We start from the raw sequence: 20,040 nt of genomic DNA on the forward strand, positions 1-20,040 counted from the left end.
ACAGCTACCTGCCGCCGCTCGGCCTTCCTGCCAATCTTCTTGGCTTGCCGTCGCTTCGTCGCAGCTGGGTCGTGCGCCCTCCTTTCGCCGTACCTTTCTCGCCGCTGCGCCGTCCCCATGGCGTTGTCGAGCTCCCGGGACGGCTCCAACGTCCATGACGACCACGTCGACTTCTCCGTCGGACGCGGCGGTTGCCGGGCACGGATCTCGTGCGGGTCCGCCTCACGTCGGAGAGGGAGATCTCGCCTGCGCCAGAAGAGGATGAGCGGGTAATCTTCTGCTCGCACTGCCTGCACGGTTTCGGCCTGTCGACGAGCGGGTTCCTCCGCTCGTTCCTTGAATTTTATCATCTCCAGCCGCATCACCTCACTCCCAACGCGGTGATGCTGCTGTCGGCCTTCGTCACCCTGTGCGAGGGTTTTCTTGGCGTCCTCCCCACTCTTGAACTGTGGGGAGAGTTCTTTCAGTGCAAGCTCGGCACCGTCGTCGCGGGCGTGCCCGCCCCATGCGGTGCCTTCATCGCCATGTGGAGGGCGAGCGACAACAACCCGTTTCTGCCCATCCCGCTGATCCAGTCGGTGAAGCTCTGGCAGAAGTCCTACTTCTACGTGAAGAATATTGCTCCGCAAGGTGACTTCGTCAACCTACCGGCTTACATAGCCGCCCCGCCGGCTGGGAGGCAGCCTTCCTGGTCCTTCCGGTCCAGGTTGTTGTCTCCGGGTGGGTCCGCCTCCATTGCCCGGCTCCGGGTGATGATCCAGTCGGAGGGTCTGTCCGGGGCCGACCTGGTGGCCGCCTTCGTGGAGCACCGGGTGCTTCCGATCCAGGGCCGACCTCATATGATCTGTCAGATGAGCGGCCGCTTCGACCTGTGCCGGCTAAGCACCAAGGAGATGCCTCACGCCGAGGTGTCTTACATGGTGAACTACATTTCCAACTGTAAGCTCACCGAGGAGTGGCAGTATGGCAAGGTGCCGTACTCTCGCGCCAATCCTCCGCCGGTGGTAAGTTTCTCTTCCTCTTTCTCTTTGCTTGTTGCCGAGTTCATGGTGGCCGACTCCTGACCAGCCGACCTTTCTTTGGCAGAACCCCATGCTTCCGCCAGCAGCCGGGGCCGCGGGGGTGGAACGCCAGTTCCTCCCCGACCGTACGATGGACGATGTAGATGACCCAGACCTGGGGGCGGCCGCCATGGAGGACGACGTCACGGGGGAAGGCGGCGATGCAGGCGGGCCCGGGCTCGGGGCCGGCTTTGAGGACTGGCCGGATGACGACGAGGCCGAAGTCATTCCGCGCCGCCGACCGGCGCCCGATCACCATGGTGCGGGCCCATCCGCCGGGCCGACTGCCCATGGCGGCGTGCAGAAGCACCGGGCTGCGTCGATCCACTTCGGCAGTCCGCCGAAGAAGCCCAAGAGTACCGCGGCGGCGACCAAGCGGGACGAGGCGACCGCGAAGGCAGCCCGCTTCCGCAAGGTGGTGAAGCAGCCGCATGCGGTCTCGGCGTAAGTGTCGCTGTTCTCATGCCTTTCTTTTTTCTTCTTCTTCGGTTGATGTTTTTCCAAACCCTTTTTCTCGATTCATCAAACAGGGCCCCTCTTTCCCTTGGGCAAGTCCCGGCCGCCTCCATAGTCGGAGCCGTAGGAGGGTCTTCAAGCTCGCGCTGGGTAGATCCCCGCGCCGACCTCCTAGAGGCGACGGAGCGGAACGCGCGGAAAGTGCGGGAGGAGCAGGAGGCGGAGGAGCGGAGGGCGGCTCGAGAGGCGGAGCAGAAGTCGGCAGAGGCGCGAGCCGTCGCGGCCGCCAAGGCCCAGGCGGAGGCCGCAGACGCGGAGAGGGAGGCGGAGGCGCTGCAGAACCAGCCTTCGCAGTTCGTCATTCCCCTCCGCGCCGTGGCTCCCGACACCCCTGTGCCCCCGCCGGAGGAAGCCGGCCGCGGCCAGCCGGTGGTGGAGAGGGAGGCAGCGCCATCGCCACCGACTGGCGCAGGCCAAGGAGGCCGACCTGAAGTGCCGCCAGCGCAGCCGGCTGGGGGCAAGCCGACCGTGGGAGGGGATCTTGTGATCTCGTCACCGCTTCGCCGGCGCGCGGGGAAGGCGACTTCAGCGCCGGACGCGCAAAATACCGTGGATGCTGGCTCGTCGGCTCAGGACCTAGAAGTGGCCAGCGACAGCTCATTCGGGTGGACGCCTGGCGGCGGGACAGCCGTGCTGAATGTGGCGGCGCAGGACATCCGGAACCGGCTTCAGGCCCAAGCCATCGCGCTGAAGCAGTACACCCAGGAGTTTCTCACAACGCGGTCGGTTATTCGGGTGAGTCCTCCTGCTCCTTATCGATTGCTTTTAATTTCTTCCGTGGGGGCGCGTCAGCGCACCCACTGGGTGTAGTCCCTAAGTTCCGAGCCGGCTGCTGAGCAGGCGGCTTGGAACTTATTGGAAAGCTTGATTTCCATCTTGTTCTCACTCGCGTCCCTTGTCTTCTCTGCAGGAGTACCACAACCTCCGCGCAGCTGCCTTCAACTCCCAGGCCCAGGAGTTGAATCAGAAATCCACTGATCTGATCGAGAGCTGGAGTAAGCACTTTGTTTTTCTTTTAAGTGGGGGCACGTTAGCGCACCCACTGGGTGTAGTCCCCGAGATTCGGGCCGACTGCTGAGTAGTCGGGTCGGATCTTTTCCTGATGACTTCTTTCTTCATGTTCGCAGGGGCCAATGCTGACTTGAGGAGCCAGCTGAGCGGAGCCCAGACCGCCCTTCGTGCCAAGGAAGACGAGTGCGCCGCCCTGGCTCAAGAGCGTGACCGCCTGGCCAAGAGGCTGGCCGAACAGGAGGAGAGCCATAAGGCGGCCCTGAAGGCGGCGTAGGACAGCGAGGCCGCCCTCAAAGCCGAATACGAGACCGAGGCGGCGAACTGGGCCGAGACGAGGCAGGCACTGAGCCACGGCTACAGCCGGGTGGAAGACTTGATTGATGGTAGGCCGCCTTCTTCTTTGCTTCCTTGCCTGCCTTCTACTATCTGATTCATTTTTTGACTTTGTGCTGCTGCTTTCCTCTTTGTGCAGATTACTTTCCCGGCTACTCTGCCGCCGCCGCCCAAGCCATCGAGGCCTATCGCGACGCACGACGGCAGGTGGGGGCCGAGATCGCGCCGAACGCCAGCCGGTCACTCGAGGAGCAGCTTCTGGGGCTTCAAGCCTGCCTGCAGCCGGCCCATTGCATGCTCCGCCGTCTTCAGCGCGCCGGGGCACAAGTGCTGGCCGCCCTCTGGCCTAGCGAGGTGATTCCACTCACTCTAAGTTAGACCGCCGACTGGCTGGAGGTCGCAGTCGGCCGCTTCGAGGCTTGGAAGGCGTTAGCGGCCCGGTCCGGCGCTGGGCGGGCTCTGGAGTTCGTCCGGGCTATGTATCCTGGGCTGAACTTGGACCAGCTGAGCACCTGGCGGCAGGAGGCTGACGAGGAGCTGGAGGCGGTGCGGCCGGCTATCATCCAGCGCGCCTCGGCGATCACCGAGTATACCGATACCAGTGCCTTTGCTCCTGAGGTGGATGACACCGACGTCGCTCAGCCGGAGGAGTGGTTCGGGCTGAACCCGGCCGAAGGTGAGGACTCGGTGGAGGAGATTGCCTCCAGTGATGAGGGCGAAGGGGAGGAGGGATAGGATGAAGAAGATGCTGCGCCGGATGGTGAAGCAACCAGCCCGCCTCAGCCCGATCGTGCCTCCAGCAACGATGCCGAGACTCGCCAGCCGGTCACTCCTCCAGCCGGCACCGCCGACTCCGCCAACCTTCCCAACTCGCTCGTTGTACCCTTGGCTTGATCCGTCGTCTTTGCTTTCCTGCTTGTTACTTTTTTGAACAATCTTTAAATTTGCGTAGTTCCACCCACTGGGGTGTATTCAGACTATGTTGAATGCTGGCCTTTCAAAGGTCTTTTGTGTAAATATTATGCATGTGTTTGGCTTCCGTTTATGTTTGCTTTTTATCCTTTGGCTTTTTCCTTTGCCGCCTTCCCTTGGCCGCCGCCTTCCCAGCCGGACAGCTGCTCTGCAGTCTGTGGCCGGAGAAGGACTTGGTCGTTTTGGGAAGGCAAGTACTTGAGCTTTCTCAGATTACACACACGAGGCCTTTTCGGTCCCTCGGTTAACCATTGGAGTATCAAACGAAGTCCAAATGGTACGAAACTTGACAGTCGGTCTACCGGTAGTAAACCAAGGCCGCTTGGCAAGTCTCGGTCCAATCCGGAAATGTTTAATCCCCACACATGAAAGAAAGGTAGAAATGACCATCGGAGGAGAACGAAGCGCCGGAATGCAAAACGGACAACGGGAAAAATGCTCGAATGCATGAGATGAACACGTATGAAAATGCAATGCACATGATGACATGATATGAGATGCATGACAACGATACAACACACGGAGACAAAAACCCGAACCCGAGAAAATAAAATAACTTAATGCCGGAAACGGCAAGAGTTGGAATACATATTGGGAAAGTCATATCCGGGGTGTTACAACACTCCACCACTACGAAAGGATCTCGTCCCGAGATCTAGGACTGAAAGAACGCCGGGTACTCAGAACGGAGGTGATCCTCGCGTTCCCAGGTAGCTTCACGGTCGGAATGGTGTGACCACTTGACTTTGAGGAATTTGATTGACTTGTTGCGAGTCTTGCGTTCAGTGTCTTCAAGAATAGCAACTGGGTGCTCATGATAAGAGAGATCTTCTTTGAGCTCAATGTCCTCGAAGTTGATGGTGCGGTCAGGAGTCTTGAAGCACTTTCGGAGCTGAGAGACATGGAACACATCATGAACATTTGCAAAGTTTGAAGGAAGCTCGAGTTGATAGGCGAGATCGCCTCTCTTGCTGACAATCTTGAAAGGTCCCATGTATCTAGGGGCAAGCTTCCCTTTGATACCAAAGCGACGAGTACCTTTCATTGGAGAGACGCGGAGGTAAACATGATCTCCGATCTCGAAAGCCAAATCACGGTGCTTACTATCATAGTAGCTCTTCTGGTGGGATTGGGCTGCTTTGAGGTTATCTCGAATGACTTTGCACATTTCCTCTGCCTCTGTGATTAAGTCATTTCCCAAAAGCTGACGTTCACCGGTTTCAGACCAGTTGAGAGGGGTACGGCACTTCCTGCCATACAGAATTTCAAATGGGGCCTTGCCCGAACTTGCTTGAAAACTGTTGTTGTAGGAGAATTCAGCATAAGGAAGACAATCCTCCCACTTCATGCCGAAGCAGATCACACAAGCCCTGAGCATATCTTCAAGAATCTGGTTGACACGCTCAACTTGACCGCTAGTTTGAGGATGGAAAGCTGTGCTGAAGCGGATGTTGGTGCCCATGGCCTTCTGAAAAGAATCCCAAAACTTGGAGGTAAAGATGCTGCCATGGTCTGAAGAGATCACTTGAGGAATACCGTGCAGAGAGACAATTCAAGAGGTATAGAGTTCCGCCAATTGAGCTGCAGTGATTGACTCTTTGATAGGCAGAAAGTGAGACACTTTGGAGAGTTTGTCGATGACAACGAATATAGCATCATTGCCATGCTTGGACTTTGGAAACCCCGTCACGAAGTCCATCTCAATGTGGTCAAACTTCCATTCTGGAATTGCAAGAGGTTGGAGGAGACCAGCTGGCCTTTGGTGTTCTGCCTTTACTCTTCTGCAGACATCACACTCATTCACGAATTGAGCAATCTCGCGCTTCATTCGAGTCCACCAATAAGTCTGCTTGAGGTCCTGATACATCTTCGTGCTCCCAGGGTGGATGGAGAGGAGAGAATTGTGAGCCTCGTTCATGATCACTTTACGAAGGTCACCTTTGGGCACAACAATACGGTCCTCGAAGAAGAGAGTATCCTTGTCATCAAGGAGGTAGAACTACTTGTACTTGGGTTGACTCTTGGCAATCCCAATCTTCACCTTTTTCACCATAGCATCAAGAAGCTGGGCTTGGCGAATCTGGTCTTCCAAGGTAGGAGAGACTTGAAGGCTGGCGAGGAAACCTAGAGGAACAACTTGCAGATTAAGTTTGCGGAAAGCTTCACAAAGCTCGGGTTGATAAGGCTTGAAAATCAGACTGTTGCAATAAGCCTTTCTGCTCAATGCGTCAGCAATCACATTGGCCTTGCCTGGAGTATACTCGATACTCGGATTATACTCTTGAATTATCTCGACCCATCGAGTTTGCCTGAGGTTGAGATTAGGCTGAGTGAAGATGTACTTGAGACTCTTGTGATCAGTGAAAATGTCCACTTTTCTTCCCAATAAGAGATGTCTCCAAGTCAAAAGAGCATGCAGAACTGCCGCCAACTCGAGATCATGAGTGGGGTAGTTCTTCTCATTGGGCTTCAACTGGCGAGAGGTATAAGCAACAACTTTCTTCTCTTGCATCAACACTGCGCCAAGACCTTGGAGAGAGGCATCACAAAAGACCTCGTACGGCTTGGATTCATCAGGCGGAGTCAGAACTGGAGCAGTTATCAATTTCTCTTTCAAAGTGTTGAAAGCAATGTCACACTCCGGAGACCAAAGGTACTTGACGTGCTTCTGGAGAAGATTTGAGAGAGGCTTCGCGATCTTAGAAAAGTTTTCAACGAATCTTCGACAGTAGCTTGCGAGACCGAGGAAGCTACGGAGTTGCTTCACGTTCTGAGGAGGTTCCCAATTCACAATTGCAGACACCTTCTCAGGATTCACCGCAATGCCCTTGGCAGAGATGATATGACCAAGATAAAGAACCTCATCGAGCCAAAATTCGCACTTGGAGAACTTGGCGTAGAACTTGTGTTCTCTGAGCTTATCGAGTACCAAATGCAAGTGCTTGGCATGATCTTCCTTGTTCTTCGAGAAAACCAGAATGTCGTCGAGATAGACCAAAACGAAGTCATTGGTGTAGGCGTTGAAGATGAAGTTCATCATGCGAGAGAAAGTCGGAGGAGCATTGACGACGCCAAAAGACATGACAGTGTATTCATATGAACCATAGCTTGTTCTGAAAGCCGTCTTGGGAATATCTTGCTCACGGATTCAAATCTAACGATAACCCATACGGAGATCAAGCTTGGAGAATACTTGGGCACCTTTGAGTTGTTCGAACAGCTCGTTGATGTTGGGAAGTGGGTATTTGTTCTTGATGGTCTTCTTGTTCAATGGACGGTAATCAACACAAAGTCGGTCCGTTCCATCCTTCTTCTTCACAAAAGGAACACCACAACCCCACGGAGAAGAACTAGGCCGGATGAGACCCATTCTTTCTTGAATATCGAGTTGCTTCTTCAGCTCCTTCAACTCTTAAGGTCTTAGCTTGTAAGGACGCTTGCACGCAGGTTCAGTGCCGGGCTCAAGATCAATAACAAATTCAACTGGCCGATGCGGAGGCATTCCTGGAAGCTCTCCTGGAAAGACGTCTTGATATTCGCAATTGACTGGAATTTACGAGATAGCATCCAGTTCACCCTTCTCATTGAGAGAAAACAGACGGATGGTATTATCCCGAGCGGCAAAGACAATTACATCCTCAGCCGAATGAGTCAATTGAATCTGCCTGGCTGCACAATCAAGATGCGCCTTGTGCTTAGAAAGCCAATCCATTCCAAGAATAAGATCAATATCCGAGTTACCAAGGATCATTGGAGAAGCCAGAAACTTGAAATCACCCATCGAGATAGAAATATCCGGAACCTCGTAGTTAGCGAGCAAACATCTACTCGGAGAGACAACTGCTAACGGTTTATGCATGACTTGAGAAAACCAACCATGCTTAGATGCAAAAGGTCTCGAGATAAAACAATGTGATGCACCAGTGTCAAAAAGAACTTTTGCGGGAACATCGTTAACATGAAGGTTACCCATGATGACATCTGATGAATCCTCTGCCTGAGCTGCATTCACCATATTGACCTTGGCGTACTTGGGGTTATGCTTGACCACAGCTGTACTTGCCGATCTGACAGGAGGAGGAGGAAGACGCCTCTGGTTGAAGCACTTGTTGGCATAGTGACCCTTCTGTTGACACTTGTTGCACGTGACCTCTGAAAGCAGACGGTGATACGGAGCACTAGATCTTGGAGCTTGAGACGAAGTCTTGTTCTGAAAGCCAGTGTTGGGTGGGTGGGAAGATCCACTGCCACCTTTGCTCTTCTGCTGATACGGCTGACAGAACGGAGGAGGAGGAAGCCAATACTTCTGCTGCTTGGCCACTTGAGTAGAGGAAGAAGGAGTAGCATCTCTGACTCGCTTCTTGGAAGCATCACACCTCAGTTGAGCGGCCTCTTGCTTCAGTGCCATGTTGTAGAACTCATCGTATCTCAAGGGTTCAAAGAGAACAAGAGCTAGCTGAATTTCTTCTCTGAGACCACCCCTGAACTGGTATATCATGCTCTTCTCATCAGGGACGTCCTGCTTGGCAAAGCGGGCGAGCTTCTAGAACAACTTGTTGTAGTCATAGACAGACAAAGAGCCTTGCTTCAGGTTGCGGAATTCCTCACGCTTGCTTTCAACCACGCTCTGAGGAATATGATGAGCTTTGAAGTCTTGACGGAATTCATCCCAAGTGATCACACGTCCACCTCTGGAGTCCTTGTACTACTGAAACCATTCTACAGCTTGATCTTTGAGTTGGAAGGAAGCGAACTTGACGAAGTCCTCAGGCCTGACGTTACTGCACTCGAAATGCTTACACAGATCCACGAGCCAATCGTCAGCATCAGTTGCCTCAACACAATTGCTGAAAGTCTTTGGCCCGTTAGCAAGGAACTGGTTGAGTGTAGCAAAGTGATTCTGATTGTTGCCTTGGTTCCCTTGGTTGCCTTGATTTCGCTCTTGAAGAATTTGCATGATCAACTGTGTGTTTGCATTAGTTGCGGCCATCATAGCTTGCCATGCCTCCGGAGGAGGTGGAGGTGGTGGCGGATCCTGATTTTGATTCTGATTGGTGCTCTTAGCGGGAGCCATCCTGAAGAGGTTGACCACCATTAGCACATTGACAGATAAAAGAAGCTAAATCCAACAGAATGAAAATTGCAACATAAAGTCTTCACATCCGAACAAAATGAATGAATGCATTCCTCTTGAAATGGTCACGTATCCCTAAATTGATAAGCCACTTAGAATTTAGGTAGAGAAATAAATCAACAAGGTACTGATCAAGAACGAATAATCGGTAAGAAATCCCAATCTCAAACCAAATATCCGTGGAAGAAGAACTAGAGCTACAAGAATTCCCACCTATGAAACTCCCGAACCTTTCCGGTTATGCAATCAGGTGTTGGGGATACAGGGGAAGCATAATATCTCGCCCAAATCTAGCAAATCCTACATCCAGCTGTATCCATCCTTCAACACATAACCGAGAAAAACTTCGGAAACCATCTACCTCAACCTTTGAAAATCATCCGTTATACAAGTTATGGCGATACTCCCGAACTCCCGCCCCAGTACTGGGTGGCGTCGAGGTTATCTCACCAACGAACTGCATAAAAGAGATTTTCGATGTCGGTGTACTAAACTCAGGTATTCCAGAACTGCAACGATAAAATTATGACGACAACACCTCAGAGCTCAACTCCCCGGGACACTTCCATAAAACCCTGACAGGAGGCACCAAGACAATGTTCTCGTCATAAAACCATCGAAACGATTCCAAGATACCCGCGTGATCCTAAATTTTTTTAGTGAAATTTGAGAAGAGAAGAGTCAAAACTCTACGTCAGGATGCCTTACCAGAGCAATGAGGAGACTGGGAAGTAAAAAGAATTCCTAAACTCTCCGATATATAATTCCTAAATGACTCAAAAAAATTTTCTAGACACAACTCGGCCGCTAATAACGATCAAGCAATAGGGCTCCTAAGGTCGGGGAAGGCTCTGATTACCAACTTGTAACGCCCTCGATGCGGCTATATCTCGCACGTGTCGAGGCACGATTTAGAGGCATAACCGCATTGAAAGCAATGTCGCAAGTTAGGCAATCATCACAACATCCCATGTAATATAACTAATAAAGGGGAGGTACATAGTTGGCTTACACTCGCCACGTTAATCAAGTACATAAATAACATTACATCATCCAAACACTCATGGCCCGACTACGGCGCCAAAATAAAAGATAACCCAACATGCGACACGGTCCCGATCACCCCCAACTGGGCACCACTACTGATCATCAGGAAAAGAAACATAGTAACGTTGAGAGTCCTCGTCGAACTCCCACTTGAGCTCAAGCGCGTCACCTGGAGTGGAATCATCAGGCCCTGCATCTGGTGTAATAGTAATCTGTGAGCCACAGGGACCCAGCAATCTCGCACCCTCGCGATCAAGACTATTTAAGCTTATAGGTAAGGCAAGGTAAATATGTGGAGCTGCAGCAAGCGACTAGCAAATATGGTGGCTATCCCGTTCGCAAAAGAGAGCGAGAAGAGAAGGCAAAGCGCGAACGCATAACTAAAGAGGGCAATCCTGCGGCAAGCATTACTCCAACACCGTTTCCACTTCCCGGACTTCGCCGAGAAGAGGCCATCACGGTAACTCACACTGTTGATTCATTTTAATTAAGTTAAGGTTCAAGTTATCTACAACCGGACATTAACAAATTCCCATCTGCCCATAACTGCGGGCACGGCTTTCGAAAGTTCAAATCCCTGCAGGGGAGTCCTAACTTAGCCCATGACAAGCTCTCACGGTCAACGAAGGAATAGACCTCCTCCCGAGACGTTCCGATTAGACTCGGTACCTCGGTTCTTCAAGACACTTCGACAGGTTAAAAAAAATCCAGCAACACCGCCCGAATGTGCCGACAAATCCCGATAGGAGCTGCACATATCTCGTTCTCAGGGCACACTCAGATTGTCTAAACTTCCGGTAGGCCAGCCCAGAGTTTCCCCTGGTAGCCACCGGCGGCTGACGAGTTGGACCAACACTCAGAGGAGCACTGGCCCCCAGGGGGGGGGGTTTAAAATAAGATGACCCTCGGGCTCCGGAAACCCAAGGAAAAAGAGGCTAGGTGGCAAATGGTAAGACCAAGGTTGGGCATTACTGGAAAAGCTTTAATCAAGGCGAACTATTAAGGGGTTCCCATTATCACCCAACCGCGTAAGGAACGCAAAATCCGGGAACATAACACCGATATGACGGAAACTAGGGCGGCAAGAGTGGAACAAAACACTAGGCGAGAGGCCGAGCCTTCCACCCTTTACCAAGTATATAGATGTATTAAGATAACAAGATAATATAATGATACCCCAACAAGTAAATAATGTTCCAACAAGGAACGGTCTCCAATCTTCACCTGCAACTAGCAACGCTATAAGAGGGGCTGAGCAAAGCGGTAACATAGCCAATCAACGGTTTGCTAGGACATGGTGGGTTAGAGGTTTGACATGGCAATTTGGGAGGCTTGAAAGCAAGTGGTAGGCATCGTAGCATTGGCATAGCAAAAGAGCGAGCATCTAGCAAAGCAAAGATAGTAGTGATTTCGAGGGTATGATCATCTTGCCTGCAAAGTTGTCAGAGTTGACTGGATCCTCAAAAGAAAACTCAACGGGCTCCTCGTTAGCGAACTCGTCTCCCAGCTCTACCCAAACAAGACAAACAAGCAACAAGGACACAATCAACCACGTGCAAAGCTCAAACAATATGATGCAAAGATGGTATGCTATGCGGGATGCGATGCGGGATGCGTATGCAAGATGTGACAAGGAATGCATGAACCTGGCCTCAACTTGGGAATCCAAGTATGCCACTGGAAAGATGAGATGAAATCTCTTGAAAACGATATAAAGAACGCTGGAATCGGAGTTACGGTTTGGAAATGGCAAGCGATTCAAATATGACCACGTTCTGCGATTTACAGCAAGTAGCCATATAAATGCAACGAGATGAACATGCTACAGCACCCAAACATGGCATAAAAATACATGGCAGGGATGCATTCATGATGCTTAACAAAAGTCTGGCACTGAGCTATGGTCAATTCATCCATTAACAGGTTCAAACAAGCATGGCAAAAATGCATATGGTAAACAGATCTCAGACTTAGTGAAATTCACACTTGTCTGGAATTTCAGATCAGATAGCACTCTTCGGAGCAACAAAACTACATGCTACAGGACCTGAACATGGCAAAGTAAAGCATGGCATGGAGCTACTCAAAGAGATTAACAAAAGTCCCTTAGTGACCTTGAGCCAAAAGGGATCAAAAAATACAATTGCAAGCATGTGAACATGGCAAAAACATAATCAGTTCCCAGACTTAGTGAAAACTGGAGCATGCTGAAACAGATATCAAGTAGGCATGTTTACGAGCTTGATGCACTCAATACGGGGCAAGTCATGACAAGATAAGCATACATCAATCAAGAATACACAAAATGCAAGCTAGACATGGCAAGAACAATAGCATAGCATGCACGGATCAACTACAACATCATCGGCAAAATCGCTAACAAGTAGACAATCTGCCCAAATTCACGAAGTAGCAAAAGTAGAGCTCGATTGACTCAAGCTAGGGTGCTCCATAATTGCAAACAAAGACATGGATGGATAGAGAACTACAAGATTAACAAAACATACTTACTGATCATCCTCAAAAGAGGCACGGATCACTAGGAAACAACATGAACATATGGCCATATGAGATAAACAGCTCAAGGACTTAGTGGAAATGCTAAGTCCCTGAAATCAGCATTACCAAGTGCCTCACTTTGCAAGCTTGTGCTAGTCACCACACACATCACAAAAATACATGGGTTGCACCTCTGGAAAGATGGCAAAACCCTTAACAAAACACATGTAGAGCTCATGGGCATATCATGCACACAATAATCATGGCAAAAATGACAAATATCTAAATGGAGTAGCAGATCTGACAATTATCTCAAGTAGCCCTCTTCTAACAGCATTTTGGGCATCAAGATGAACTCAAATGAAAATGATGCAATGAGATGAAATGATGTACTCTCTGAGATGAACATTTTGATATGCTATATGCCCAAAACGGAGCTATAGATGCGGAGATATCACAGGTCAAAGTATGTAAAAAAATACTGAGATTAGGGTTTCGGGGAAAAGAGATCAACCGGATCCAGATCTGGAGTACGTCGGCACGGATCCCGAGGTTTGCCTCGAGCTCGCCGGAAATGGAGGAGAATGGCCGGAGTTGAGGAAGGAGGCTGGGGCGGCTCGGAGGAGCTAGGCGGCGAGGCGGCTGCGGAGCGAGGCGTCGGCGTCGGAGGCGGCCGCGGTGGCGCGGCGGCGAGGAGGCTCGCCGGACTCGGGCGAAGAACGCGGCGGGGCGGAGGAGCTCCAGGCAGCCGGAGATGGTTGCGGCGGTGCCGGACGGGAGAAGGACGGCGACGGGGTCGTGATGGTGCGGCGGCTCGGACGCGCGGGCCGGGAGGGCCCCGCCTGGGCCCCGGCGGGCCGGCACGCGGGCAGGACGGCGATGTGGGCGTGGCGGCGAGGGCCAATAGTGTGGCGACACGTGGCGGCGGGGTGGAGACGGACACGTTCGGTCCGGGAAAAATTTTCCGGCGGCGGCGCGTGGAGTGGATCTAGGGTTTCGCCCGGGATTTGAAATGTGGGGATCTATATATAGGCATAGGAGGAGCTAGGAAGCTCCAAATGAGGTGCGGTTTTCGGCCACGCAATCGTGATCGAACGCTCTAGGTGATGGAGAAGATTTAGGTGGGTTTTGGGACAAATTGGAGGGGTGTTGGGCTGCAACACACACGAGGCCTTTTTGATCCCTCGGTTAACCGTTGGAGTATCAAACGAAGTCCAAATGGTACGAAACTTGACAGGCGGTCTACCGGTAGTAAACCAAGGCTGCTTGGCAAGTCTTGGTCCTATCCGGAAATGTTTAATCCCCACACACAAAAGAAAGGTAGAAATGACCACCGGAGGAGAACGAAGCGCCGGAATGCAAAACGGACAACGGGAAAAATGCTCGAATGCATGAGATGAACACGTATGCAAATGCAATGCACATGATGACATGATATGAGATGCATGAAAACGATACAACACACGGAGACAAAAACCCAAACCCGAGAAAATAAAATGACTTAACGCCGGAAACGGCAAGAGTTGGAATACATATTGGGAAAGTCATATCCGGGGTGTTACAGCGTGATACTTGTCTTTCATAGATAAAAGAGGGTAGTCCCCGAGCGCTCCTCGGGGCACCTCTTGTCTCGTACTTAGTACAAAAGGTAGCGTGCTATGTACTGTTTTTTTAACTGTAAAATCTTCGGGGGAGATTGGCGTTCCACGGTTGGTCCGACTCCTTGCTGGAATCGTCTCTCTTGCGTGCCTTCGGCTTCTGCACGTCGATTAGCTAGTAGGAGTCGTTGCCTAAAGCTCTGCTGATGATGAAGGGACCCTCCCAAGGGGCCAAGAGCTTGTGCTGGCCGGCTGTTCGCTGGATCAGCCGGAGCACAAGATCGCCCTCTTGGAAAGATCTTGGTTTGACCTTTCGGCTGTGGTAGTGGCGCAGACCCTGTCGATAGATGGCATACCGACTAAGAGCTAACAGCCGGCCTTCTTCCAGCAGGTCAACGCCGTCTTCTCATGCTTCCTTGGCTTCCGCCTCCGTGTACATGGTGACCCGAGGTGAGTCGAACTCGATGTCAGTTGGGATGACGGCCTCGGCACCATATACAAGGAAAAACGGGGTGAAGCCGGTCGACTTGTTTGGGGTAGTGCGCAATCTCCAGAGGATGGCCAGCAGCTCGTCGAGCCAGCAGCCAGCCAAACGCTCTAGTGGCACGACCAGTTGGGGCTTGATGCCGGAGAGGATGAGGCCGTTTGCTCGCTCGACCTGGCCGTTTGACTGCGGGTGGGCAACAGACGCTAGGTCCAGCCAGATGCCGCGTGTTGCACAGAAACGTGCCAATGCTCCCTTTGCAAAATTTGTGCCGTTGTCGGTGATGATGCTATGCGGTACGCCATACCGGGTTATAATATCTGCGATGAATGTGACGGCAGTTGGCCCATTCAGCTTTTTGATCGGCTTTGCCTCAATCCACTTGGTAAATTTGTCCATAGCGACGAGCAGATGCGTCATGCCGCCTCGTGCCGTCTTGAACGGGCCCACCATGTCCAGCCCCCAGACGGCAAAGGGCTAGGTGAGGGGGATGGTCTTGAGTGCAGAAGCCAGCAGGTGTTGCTTGGAGCTGAAAACTTGGCACCCTTTGCAGTGTTTGACTAGTTCCTTGGCGTCTTCCAAGGCAGTCGGCCAGAAAAATCCGTGGCGAAAAGCCTTGGCGATGAGTGATCTTGAGGCTGCGTGGTGGCCGCATTCGCCTTGGTGGATGTCCCTGAGGATTGCTATGTCCTTCTATGGTTCAACGCAGCGCTGGAAGACTCCAGTGACGCTGTGCCTAACAAGCTCTCTGCTGACGATTGTGTAGGCTCCGGCTCGGCGTTGAACTTGTCTTGCCGAGATCTCATCGGTTGGCAGCTCTCTGTTTACTAAGAAGTTGAGGATGGGCTGGGCCCATGATGGAGCTGCGACTTCTTCTATTGTCAGGACTGCCACTATGATAGGGGCGGGTGGGCTGGGTGGTGAAAGGTTGGAATCGGAGTCGGCCATCGCCTGCTGTGTTGATGTAGTCCCCGGGCCGGCTGCAGTAGTCCCCGGGCCGAGTTCCGAATTCCCTGGGCCGGGTGCGACTATGGCAGTCCTCGGGCCGCCTGTTGGAGTCCCCATGCCGCCCGCTTGGTTTCCCAAGTCGGATCTGACTGCGTTGGGGTCAGGCGGCACGAAGATGGAATCATACTCTGGAGACGGCTTGATAGACGGCTTGAGGAGGCGGTGGAGAGAAACGCCGGCGGGTATGGCTTGCCGGGTGGATCCTACTCGTGCCAGGGCAACCGCTTGCATGTTGCCGACACGTGGTACATGAAGGAACTCACATCCTTCAAAATATCCCCTGATTTGTTGGACGAGGAAACGATAGCTCGCCATGTTTGCGTCTTTGGCGTCCCAGTCACCGGATGACTGTTGGAGCACCAAATCCGAGTCGCCATAGCACAGGATCCGGCGGATGCCGAGCTCTTTGGCTAGCCGGAGTCCGTGTATGAGCGCCTCGTACTCGGCCACATTGTTGGAGGCGGCAAAATGAATTTGCAATGTATACTTGAGCTTGTCGCCCTTGGGAGAGGTGAGGACGATGCCGGCTCCCAAGCCGGTGTGCATCTTGGACCCATCGAAGTACATCCGCCAGTGAGTGGAGTCGGGAGCTGGTGGCAGGTATTGGGTTTTGGCCCAATCGACGAAGAATTCGGCCAGCGCCTGGGACTTAATAGCAGTGTGGGGCTGGTAGAAGATCGCGTAGGGGGCCAGCTCAATGGCCCATTTGGCCACTCGGCCGGATGCATCCCGGCTGCCTATGATCTCGGCGAGCGGGGCAGTACATATGACTGTGATGGAGTGCTCTTGAAAATAGGGCTTGAGCTTCTTGGCAGCGAAGTACACACCATAGCACCTCTTCTGGTAGCGTGGGTAGTTCTCCTTTGAGGTGGATAAGACTTCGCTTAAATAATACAGTGGCCTCTGAACCGGCTGAGCCCGACCTTCTTCTGGGCGCTGGACTACGATGACAGTGCTGACCACCCGGCTAGTAGCGGCAATGTAAAGGAGCATGGGCTCCTTTTCAGCCGGTGCCGCCAAGACAGGCAGCGTGTTCAGCATCTTCTTTAGCTCGTGGAAGGCTTGGTCCGCCTGGTCGTTCCACTCGAAATGAGTGGACTTCTTCATGAGTTGGTAGAGGGGGAGGGATTTCTCTTTGAGCCGGCTGATGAAGCGGTTTAGGGAAGCCAAGAATCCGGTGAACTTCTGGACATCCCACAGCTTGGTGGGAATCTCCATTCTCTCTATGGCCTTGATCTTCATTGGGTTGCACTCGATGCCGCGTTCGGAGACCAGGAAGCCTAGGAGCTGGCCGACTGGTACTCAGAATACGCATTTCTCGGGGTTTTGCTTGATTTGGAATCGGCGCAAGTTTTCAAATGTTTCTCTGAGGTCTTCCAGCAAGGTGCCGCGCTTCTCCGTCTTCACCACAATATCGTCTACATAGACGTGAGCATTTCTGCCGAGCTGCTTGAGGAGGCATTTCTGCATGCAACGCTAAAAAGTGGCACCGACATTCCTCAAGCCGAATGTCATAGTCAGGTAGCAGAAGGCTCCGAATGGTGTGATGAAGGCGGTTTTCAGGCGGTCAGCTGGATCCAGCTTTATCTGGTGGTAGCCTGAGTAAGCATCCAAGAAGCTCAACAGCTCGCATCCGGCTGTGGAGTCTATTACTTGATCAATCCTTGGCAAGGCGAAGGGATCTTTGGGGCAAGCCTTGTTAAGGCTAGTGTAGTCTATACACATGCGCCACTTGTTATTTTTCTTCAGCACGAGGACCGGGTTGGCGAGCCACTCTGGGAAGAAAAATTCCATGATGAAGCCGGCTGCCAGAAGCCGGGCTATCTCTTCTCCTACAATCCTTCTCTTCTCCTTCGATAGTCGGCGGAGAGGCTGTTTGACTGGTTTCGCACCTTCTCGGACATGTAGCTTGTGCTCGGCGAATTCCTTTGGCACACCGGGCATGTCCTTGGGGGACCATGCGAAAATGTCCCGATTCTCATAGAGGAAATCAGCAAGCTCGCCTTCCTATTTGCTGTCCAGGTTTGCCCCGATGGTGGCAAACCTTTCTAGGTGATCTGGGTCCAGAGGTACCCTCTTTGTTTCCTTGGCCGGCTGAAAAGAACCTTGGGCACCACATTCCTTGGGGTCGGGGGACAAGGCCGGCTGCTTGCCGGTCATGGCCACGACTTGATCCAGTATCTTCTTCTCTTTAGCAATCACAAGGGACTCGACCAGCCGGCTGCTGGGAGCCGCACATTCGGAGGATTTCTTGTAGTCTTCGGCTATGGTGATGATGCCCTTGGAACTTGGTATCTTCATCTTGAGGTAGGCATAATGGGGCACAACCATGAACTTGGCCAGGGCAGGTCAGCCAAGCAACGCGTGGTAAGGGCTCTCTAGATCCACCACTTCAAACCACACCGCCTCTTGGCGGAAATGATCCTTGTCCCCGAAGAGGACATCTATCTTGATCTTGCCGATTGGGGAGCAGGACAAACCGGGTACGATGCCATGGAACACAGTCCGACTGGGCATGAGCTGCTTTGTCTTGATGCTCAGCTTCTCCACGGTGTCGCGGTATAGGATATTGATGCTGCTCCCACCATCTATTAGCACACGGGAGAAACGGGCAGCTCGCCTTTCTGTAACGAGGGTGGCGTCCAGAACAAATGCGTAAGAGCCGGGAGATGGCATGACCTCTGGGTGATCTGTCCGGCTCCAGCTAATAGGCCTTTCAGACCAGTGCATGAATTCTGGGTTGTTGGAGGCGACTGTGTTGACTTCTTGGTGTTGTCGGCGCCGGCTACGCCGATCTTCTGGCTGGCTGGTGAAGATGACGTAGGCGGCATGCTCGTCGGGGTACTCGTCTTGAATGGCTCCGACCGCTGGTCGGGTAGCTGGCTGTGGAGGAGCCGGAGGCGGCTGACCAGCAGGCGGAGGTGGCGCCATCCCCTCACCCTTGGAGATCCGTGTGAGACAATGGCACTTTCTGGTTGTGTGGTTCGAAGGCTTTGTGCCGCTGTGAAACTTGCAGGGGGCATCAAGGGCTTGCTTGTAGGAAAAAGCCGGCTGCCAAGCCGGCCTGCCGCCCTTCTGCTTCTTGGGTGCGGGCCGCCCCTCGGGTTGTTCATCTTCGACTGTGGCCACCTGCCGACTGGTGGAAGGCGGCAGAGGAGCCTTGCGCTTGTGGTCGTTCTGGTGCGGGCGTCGGCTAGATTCTCCAACCGGCATCTTGGGACTCGGAGCGAGCACCTTCCCGGAAGCGTCTACTCGGAGCTCGGTCTTCATTGAGGAATCGGCCGTGGCATATTTATCATCTATGATCAGTAGCTCGTCAAGCATAGTCGGCTCGTCGCGGAGGAGTTGGTGCTTGAGGAGGGTGCCTTCTCGGCACCCGGCGGTGAAGTACTCTATAGCTTGGACCTCGTGCACTCCCTCGCAGGAATTGCGGAGCTTGGCCCAACGCGTGAGGTAGTCGTGAGTTGATTCGTTGGGCCCTTAGACGCACAAGGAGAGCTGTCGGGGCTTAGGAGCCCGCTTGTAGGTGCTGGTGAAGTTGCGTATGAAGGCTTCAGTGAAGTCTAGCCAGCTGTTGACACTGTAAGGCTTGAGGCTGTTAGGCCAGGTGCGCGCCGTGCCTTGGAGCATGAGGGGCACATATTTTACGGCAACACGCCTGTTGCCTTTTGCGATGCTAACCGTGGTGGCGTAGTCGATCAACCAATCTTCCGGCTTCACGGAGCCGTTGTACTTGGGTGTGTCTCTTGGGAGCGAGAACCCTTTGGGGAAGGGCTCGTCGCGGATGCGGGGGCCGAAGCAAGACGGGCTGACATCATCTTCTTCTTCCAGGGCTAGGGATCGCGCAAGGCGGTCGATCCGGTGGCGGGCATCATTCTCGCCGACTCCTTCGCGGCGACCCAGCCGGCCGCTGAGATTCGGATGTGTGACAGGCGGCGGGGTAGGGTATCTCTCCCCTCGAGGCGGAGGAGGAGACTCCACGGCTCGAGGGCGGCCCTCGGCATCACGCTCGATGGAGATTCGAGTCCGGCTGCGGCTGGCAGCCGACTCTTTTTTTTTCTCGCGCAGGTGTTGCCCGCGGTCGGTGTTCGGGACGTTGCGCCGTTCTCTCGGCGCGGGGGAGGACTCTCGGCACGGACGCCGGCTTCATGCCGCTCTTTGGCCGCGTCGATAAGTTGCTGGATGCGTCTGGTCATGTAGGGGAGCTCATCAGGCCCCAGCCCATTCAACTCGTCTGCGGCCGCCTGGGCGGCGCGCAAGTTCTCGAGAGGCGTGGCATAGACTGGGTGGTCTGCTCCCAGCATGTCGGCGATAGCCACGCCGTGTTTCTTGACGATGCCGACGCGGCTCGGCCCGTCGGGAGGCATTGTGCCGAAG

Source organism: Triticum urartu, chromosome 6A (genome assembly GCF_056163025.1).
Source record: "Triticum urartu cultivar PI428250 chromosome 6A, HENAU_Tu73, whole genome shotgun sequence".
NCBI lineage: Eukaryota > Viridiplantae > Streptophyta > Magnoliopsida > Poales > Poaceae > Triticum > Triticum urartu.